Raw genomic sequence first — 9,039 nt, 5'->3', positions numbered from 1 at the left:
AACAGTGATGTACAAAATTTGAACACTAAATACATTCTAAGCAATGAGTATACTATTCTACACAGATTTTTCTCTTGTTACCCTTTCACATGTCATGTTAATTAAAAACTATGAACATAAAATAATGAATGTATGAATTTACTATTTATATACTTTTATGTTATGCTACAAATAAAATACTATAATTTGTTTTAGACTGTCTAATAGAAACAGATGGATATTTCAAGTGAATAAATCTTAAATTTTATTAGTTTAATAAAATTGAATAAAATCTATTTTAGTCTTCTGACATTGAGAATGGTTTTGGTCCTTACTTAATTTTTATTCTTCAATTATGTGACATTTAGAAATTATAAGTTTTAAACTTGCTTTTTCAAGCACATTCATGGACTATATCTTAATAAGGGCAAATATTGCCTAAATATATGAGTAAAACATGAATTTATTTTTATGTTAAAATTTCACACATGAATATTAATCAATAATAAGTGAACTGTAAATTTATTTTTATTTTTTAACTTGGAGAAATATTACTTTAGCTATGCTGAAATACCTAAGATTGAAATTTGTGGGGCTGGGGAGATGGCTCAGTAGAATAAGCACTTGCCTGGCAAGCACAAGGATGTGAGTTCAATCCCTCGTTCTGCCAAAATAAATAAATAAATAAATAAATAAGAATTTGTATTTGAGAGCCAGAAATTCAGTTTAGTGGTACAGCGCCTCCCTCTCAAACACAATGTCCTGAGTTCAGTTCCCAGTACCAAAAGAAAAAAAAAAGTAATGCATATGTGATTTATGTACACCATCACAAAAGATTAATATTAATTGATATCTTAAGTTTCTTTATGCAATACAAATGATTGGAGAAATAGAGTTATTTTTAAATTTTTCATATATTTCAAAACTATCTGATTGATGAAAATGTTGCACATGGTCTGCTGTAATTGGATTTTGCTGCTGCTAAATATGATCTCATTGGAAACTAAATAATTTTTATAATATTGCAATATACACTGAAGTGACAATTGGTAATAGACATTTTTTATGGTATCTTGATAATCATCAGTCTTTTACCTGCTAGAAAAATAGAGGGAAGGACAGTGTCAGTAAAATAAACTGCGCATTATTACATTCTCACAGTCTCAAGGCTAGTACACAAAATCTGTAAACAATTATGGTAATTTTTTGGTAGTGTTTCGGAGACTAGTTTTCATTTGGGAATAAGAAGCCAGAGTGTTGTATTACAATATGTGCTATTGATTAGAGAAAGAACTTGGTAAAATATTAAATAGAAAAGTTGGAAAAGTAAAACCAAAAGGACCTAAAATTCGTAAATATCCTTGAAAAAATTATGTAATTTTAAAGACTACAAGTTAGGAAAATTATAAATGTATAGAGTTCTAAAAATTTAGGAAAGTTATCCAAATAATAGCAATATGTGTCTGATGAACTTCATCACCCACTTACTTCCCTGAAAACCTTGTGTTTTGGTGAAAAATGATAAAAGATTCCCAAAGAAAAGAAAATCAAACTAATACTGTAAATTCACACATACTTACACACACACACACACACACTGATTCACAAGGGTCTCAATGTAGTTGCAACTATCTTGGATTTCTACTTGTAATTTAATTGCTAGCCATGTGATTACATATAACAGAAGGCATGCAATAATAAAAGAATAATCGATATCCTTCTAATGCTGCAGTTAAAACAGTTTTAAAGAAAAGCTTTCAGTCACAGGAAGCAGTGGCTCCATTACAGACAAAAGTTTATTTGGAGAGCTGAAGACCAGAAATGTTTTCTGGGGAAAGAGATACAAACTTTTTGGAGTTTCTTCATTGAGGTGATTATCAGGATTTCAGTTCTGCCGTAGTTAGTTGACAAAGCCAAAAATAAAATCAAACCATACAGGATTCTGGCCAGTTACTGGGCTCCCTACTAATTACTCTGCATACTCACGTTAATAAATGAGCCTCTGGGAAGGCAATAAAGTCATGAGGACATTAAGGTATAAAAGAATATGAAGAGTGAAATAGTGTACATCATGGTATCTGAGCATAATCATGAAGCTTTTATCAGGTACATTAATTTTCAAAATTTAAGTATAAATAGGTGACATTTAGCATTTAATGGATGAGAGATAAACAAAAACTTTCCATTATATCCAAGTTAAGCAGCCAGTCAAACTGGTACAGCAACATATTTTACATATTTTCATGATATAGAAAACCATCCTATTGTTCTAGAAGAGAAATATAGATGGGAAATTTCCCATTTCATATACTACTGCTAACAAACATAAATAGAAAATGTGAAAAACTAAAATAAAATGAACATAGTGTTTTTCTACATACAAAAATAGTGGTGAATCTACATATAATAAAATTGTACTGTTTGATCATATCATGAATCAGTTTATAAATAAATCCAGTAATATGATATAGTTTATTAGGACAATGTATCAGGGCCCAGAGACATAACTTACCAACACAGTGCCAGCCTGGCAAGCACGAATTCATGAGTACAATTGATAGTTAATGAAAAAAGAAGAATGAAGCAAAATGCAAAATGAAGTTAATGAAATACAAAGAACATTATTATGACCAGGGAGATAGCTCAGTGGGATAAGTGCTCGCCTGGCAAGCACAAGGTCCTCAGTTCAATCCCTGAGGATTGAAAAAAACAAAAAACAAAACCACAAAAAACAAAAAAAAAAATATTATCAGCCATAAAATACATAAAATCCTCAAAATAAATTAGAAAAATATGATAAACCATTGAACATAACTGGAATGTGCTTGAAACAAAAGGATATGTAACTCAAATCTTAAAGTTATTCAAATTATTGTGTAACTCATATTTAAAGCATAGTAAAAATATATATGCAAAACTTGTACATTATTAATTTTCCTACATTTTTATCTAATTCACACATTTACTGAGCTGATAGTGGGGTGTGATGTAAAGGCCTGTAATCCCTTATTTGGGAGGCTAAATCAGGAGGATCACAACAAACTCATGGGAAGACTAAGATAGATGATAAGAGTATCTCAAAAAACCTCTAATCATACATATAATTTGATATAATTTCATATATTTGCATAAACTTGTTTACTGAATATATTTGTAAAGTATAAATTTTAGGAAATTTAATACTAATGGTCTGAATTTTAGTATTTTTCAACTATAAGTGTAAATTTTATAAAATTACCTATCATACAATTTATTATTGAAATTTGTAAAATTTGACATAAAACTGAAAGTCATTATTCTCAGACATTTTACATTTTCATTTCAAATACAATAACATACTTCCTAATAAATTACTACTTTCACTCCACTATTTCAATAAACTAATGAAGTAAGCAATAAAACTTTAAAATAATATTATGAGCATTGTTAAAAATTAAAACTAATGACTCCTACCTTGTCTTTGTTGCCCAGGATTGCCTTTGCTATTCTAGGTCTTTTCTGGTTCCAAGTAAAGTTTAGGAATGATTTCTGTAGCTCTATGAGGTATGTTGGTGGTAGGTTGATAGGGATTGCATTAAATCTGTACATCAATTTTTGGAGTATGGCCATCTTCACCATGTTGATTCTTTCTATCCAGGAGCAGGGAACATCTTGCCAATTTCTGAAATTCCCTACTATCTCTTTTTTCAGAGTACTGTAATTTTCATCAAAAAGATCTTTGACTTATTTAATTAGATTAATTCCAGGGTATTTCATTTTCTGTGGTGCTATTGTGAAAAATATTGTTTCTCTAATTTCCCTCTCAGTGTGTTTGTTGTCTGTGTAGAGAAATGCTATTGACTTTTGGGTATTGACTTTGTATGCTGCTATGCTACCGAATTTGTGTATTAAATCCAGTAGCTTCTTGGTGAAGTTTTTTGTTTTGTTTTGTTTTGTTTTGATCTTCCAAGTAAAGCGTCATGTCATGTGCAAATAATGACAGTTTAACTTCTTCTTTACCTATTCTTAATTCTTTTATTTTTCTCTCTTGTCTAATGGATCTAGTCTAATGATTTCAGAACTATATTGAATAGGAGTTGTGATAGAGAATATCCTTGTCTTGTACCAGATCTGAGAGTAAAAGATTTAAGTTCTTCCCCATTTAGAACTATGTTAGCCATTGGGTTGTCATAGATGGCTTTTATCAGATTGAAGTAGAAGCCATATATTCCAGTGTTCTGTAGGACTTTGAACATGAATAAGTGTTGGACTTCCTCAAAAGCCTTTTCTGCATCAGTTGACATGATCATGTGGTTTTTGATTTGGCTCTATCGATATAGTGTATTACATTCATAAATTCGCATGTATTGAATCATCCGTGCATCCCTGAGATGAATCCTACCTAGTCATAGTGTATAATCTTCTTGATGATTTGCTGTATTTTATTTGCTGGGATATAAAACTAGGTGATGTGTTCCTCAGGAGCTGCCCACACCCTGCACCCTGAGTGACCAGAAGCTGGAGGATGAGCCCAGAGTGGACTCTGGCATGAGTCCAAGTGACAGGGATTCTGGAGAAAGAGAATGAAAAGGAAAAAGTGATTCTTTCTGCAGCTAATGGTATAATTGCCTTTTGATGCTAAAGTTTCTGGAAGAACCTCAACTGCCCAGGGACTTTCAAACCCTGCTGCTCCTGATCTTCAGTCCTCTTCTGATGACTTTAGAACTGGGATTTCCAAGGACCTGGATGCCCTGGAGCACATGTACCCAGGAGTGCATGCACCCATCTGATACCACTCCCTAGTGGGCTCCATTCTGGTGTCAATCGTTGAAAATGTCAAGACTGACTTTCTAATTAAAACCATTGCTAAATTGGGCACGGTATGGCTTTTAAACTTCAACTGAAATTGCATATTTTAAAATGTCTCTTGAAAACACGAAGTACCTGAATTGATTTTGAGACAGTTTTTGTTTCCCTTGAGAATAAATGAACATATGGGGGCTGGGGAGATGGCTCAGTGGAATAAGCACTTCCCTGGCAAGCACAAGAGCCTGAGTTCAATCCCCAGTCCTGCAAAAAAAAAAAAAAAACCCATACATTGGAAGTTAAAAAATAAAGTTAAAACTAGTCTGCCATATAACAATATGAGCAGATTACATAAAGTATTTTATTGATTATTTGTGTAGTAAAATAAACATTTATTTTCAGAAAGTAATGAATATCAAAAGGCAAATGTGTAAAATATGAAAACTTAGTATGAATATAAGTAAATCTCATATAAGAATTGTGATTTCTCTATGGCTAGCCTTACTTCCATAAATAACTGACTGTAGTCAAAAATAAGCAGTCAGGTGCTGGCGAGTCAGCTCACTGGACTAAACACCTGCTTTGGCACGTTCAGGGAGCAGTGCTAGATCCCTGGTCCAGGATGCCACGCCTGTCCTTCCCCCAGCGCACACTGAGCCAGGGACTAAGTCCAGGTTTGGTAGCACATGCCTCTAATCCAGTGCTGGGGAGGCTGAAAACACAGAGATCACTATGAATCCAAGCTGCATAGTGAGACCCTGTACCAAATACATAAGTGAAAATAATAATTAATAATAATAATAACTGGTCAATATGAAGGATGAAAATTTCGTGAACTGAAGTCAAGTGTAAAATGAGAAATTACAACATGAAAAAGAATGATTTCAAACAGTAAGTATTTTATTGGCTACCAATGAATGATTTATAACAATTACTTAAATAATTAAAATAAAACAAAATTTCTGCCTCCTACGATACAAAACTACATGCAAATCCCAAATACTGCATATTTATAAAATATTGAAATTATTAAATTTCTATAAATATTTTTGTATAATCTTACCATGTAATGATAGCCTTAAAATTACCAGCTCCTAGAAATTACTGGACAGGTGTTATAGTTTAGCAGCACAGTGCCTGCCCAGTAAGTACAAGTTTCAACTCCCAGTACAGAAAAAAAAAAAAAAAAAGGAATTGGCAAATACATGTCTTCTCATTTCAATATCTCAGGAATACCAGCTCCACTTCCCAACAATTATGTTATATACACTCTGTAATATTTCTAATACAAGAATAGATTTTAAAGAATACTAATTACAAGATTAACAGAAACAACACTTAATGTAAACTAAAATGTATGAAAATATAATCTCAATTTAACAATTTATGAATGGCCATATACATTTTTAGTGTATTTATATTAAGGAATAAAATGATTCCCATCAAATGAAATCAGTACCTTTACCTATCATTCTCTATAATACTCAAGATTATTTATCTAGTTTGTACAGATAGACTTACAGATACAGATATAGATATTCTTTACAAAATTGAAGATGAATATCAAAGCATATCTGTGTTTGTATATAATTAAGTAAGCTTTTTGTTATCTATTGACTATGTTTTCAAAATTATGACATTAAAAAGAAGTGGTTTAAAAGAAAAAGATTCACAGTAGTAAGCTTAAACTAGATAGAGCACTGGGACTTGAATCGACATTTATTGTGAAGCCAAAATGAGATAGAAATTTAATTTGGTTCATTTGTATAATTTAGATAAAAATATTTGGCCATCAGTGCTGATAAAAAGATCCAGGATCATTCATTTACCACTGATTTTTGCTTTGTTTTTGTTTTTTGGCCATATATCATGGCGCTTATTTATTTACTAATAGTCCAGACAAGGCTTCAGAATAATAGTAGAGCAGAGGGCACAGACAGACACTGGGCCCTTAGGAGGGACTATTTTCATTGCCATGAAAGACAAAGGTATGAAAAAGCCTGGGTCAGAGGATAAACACAGCAAGTTGTCAAACTATATGTGCTCACCCTGTCTCAACTTCAACATCAGAGGCTTCAACCGTCCATCTATCCATTTAGCTATGGGCAAAGTGTTTTATACTGTGGTATCATCTCTCCTGTGGAATTAATTAAGTCAGATCCCAAAGAGAAGAGAAAGTTGCCAGTGAGCACAACCTAATGCTTGTTGACATGACTACTCCTTTGCAAAATGCATATTGTGTTATGTACTGGAGACATATACATTAAAATCAAGATCATATACTGATTTATCTATCATTGCTCTTGAAGTTTAATATAAAATAAATTAAATTTAAAAGAAACAAAAACGAATCTTTAGATATACAGTGGTTATTCTACTGACGTATTTTTCTTAATCTACATTCAGAGAACTTCTTTACAAAGTGTGTACATTATTCTGAAAAAATTTAATAAAAATTTAAGCCCAAATAGCCTACCTAGTATAGATTAATATTTCATCCACAGCGTGATAAAGTTAATAAAATAAACAGTTGCCATTGCAGTGCAAATTCATTGCTAGGGAGTAATTAATTACCTAGCAACACTCTAAAAAGGCTCACAAGAGAGCTGGTGGATCCACAGATTTCTGAGTACTTCAGCAATACTTCAGTTCAAAAAGATATTAAAATGCTGCAACCTCTCATTTCATTTTGACTGTTCTTGGAAAGGGTCCAAAAACGGAGCAAAAACAGCTTCTCACAGGAAGTCAAATATCTCATATAGTCTAACAGAGTACAGTTCTGCTAAAAAGGTATTATTTATTTTCATAAAAAATGACTAATATACTTTTTAATGCATAGTCCATCAATACACGTACAACAAAGCTTTAAGTTTTAAAGTGTGACATACTTTCTCTCATAAAAGGAAATAATGTGCTCGTAAAAGCATGGAATGAAGCACTGTGTGTATTTCAAATGAAAATGAAGGAATTTGTATAGTTGATTATGTTTGCTATTGCAAAGATGGCATTATTTTTTCAATAACCCACTTGAGTACTATTGAGTACATGAGTCCCAAGACACCTTAATTTTCATTATAAACAGAGTACTACAGAGCCTACTTATATACTCACAATAATTTGAAATTAAAAAAGCAACAATTACTGAAAGGTTTATTGAAGAAACTCAATACAAGTTGACCTATATTCAAAACTATTTTCCTATAATTGGCATTGTAGGAGTTACATCCTGGTACCAGACACATAAAGGATGAATTACCTTCTGAGATTAAGTTGGCTTTTCTTTCTCAGAATCCATATTTGCTTTGCTGCAGTAAGATGAGCCATTCAGTAGGGTCTCAGCAGGCTTTATCCTGAAACAATTATAGTTTAAGATGATTTAAAATGTTTATCCTTCATAATACATACACACACTCCACAAAATGTTCCTGTCTTTTTCTGCAGTCTAGGTGATTTTAACAGTCAAGGAAAGGTGGGGTAATAACTCAAGATCAAAACTAGAAACAAGTTATAAATATTGTACAACTCCTTGTAGTCTTTCTTCTGTAGGCTGTATAGAAAAATGGAGTAAATTGCTGTCCACCCAACCCTGCTCAGCTAAGGTTGTGATATTCAGGCATCAAATGTGAAAGTTTGAATTCATCCATCTAATAATATTTGCATTGATATTTATGTGAAAACACTTGACAGAGAGATGGAGAGAAAGAGCGAGCGAGAGAGAGAGAGAGAGAGAGAGAGAGAGAGACAGAGACAGAGACAGAGACAGAGAGACTGAGAGAGACAGAGAGACTAAAAGTAGATTCAGAATAATTAACACTATCTGTGGATTCTAAGTGAATGTGATAAACACTTGTTACAGAAATTACAATATATGTCACATAGTCATGTTTGGGTTTATAACCATAATATATTCTTATTAGGAATTCATAAGACCTCAAAGTTATATCGGTAGTATTTCAATTTATTCCTGGCAAATTTATGTTTTGATTACTGTGGTAGGCTACATGCACGCTGAAGAATAATGGTCTTGGGCTGGAGAGATAGCTAGCAGCCTAAGTGCCTGTCTAGCAAGGATCTGTGTTTAATCCCCAGTACTACACGTTGTGCGGTCTCCAGGAACTCTGGTGTCCTGAGCCAGTCACTGAGTATGAGAGTGGTGGTGCACGCTGTGAACCCAACGCTGGCGAGGCTGTAATAGGAGGATCACTATGAGTCTGAGCTGCATAGTAACATAAATAAATATTTTTTTAAAGAAAGAGTATTATTCTTCTTTATTCA

The sequence above is a fragment of the Octodon degus genome, unplaced genomic scaffold, assembly GCF_000260255.1.
Source record: "Octodon degus isolate 3935 unplaced genomic scaffold, OctDeg1.0 scaffold00013, whole genome shotgun sequence".
Lineage (NCBI taxonomy): Eukaryota > Metazoa > Chordata > Mammalia > Rodentia > Octodontidae > Octodon > Octodon degus.
This window is presented reverse-complemented; position numbering follows the sequence as displayed.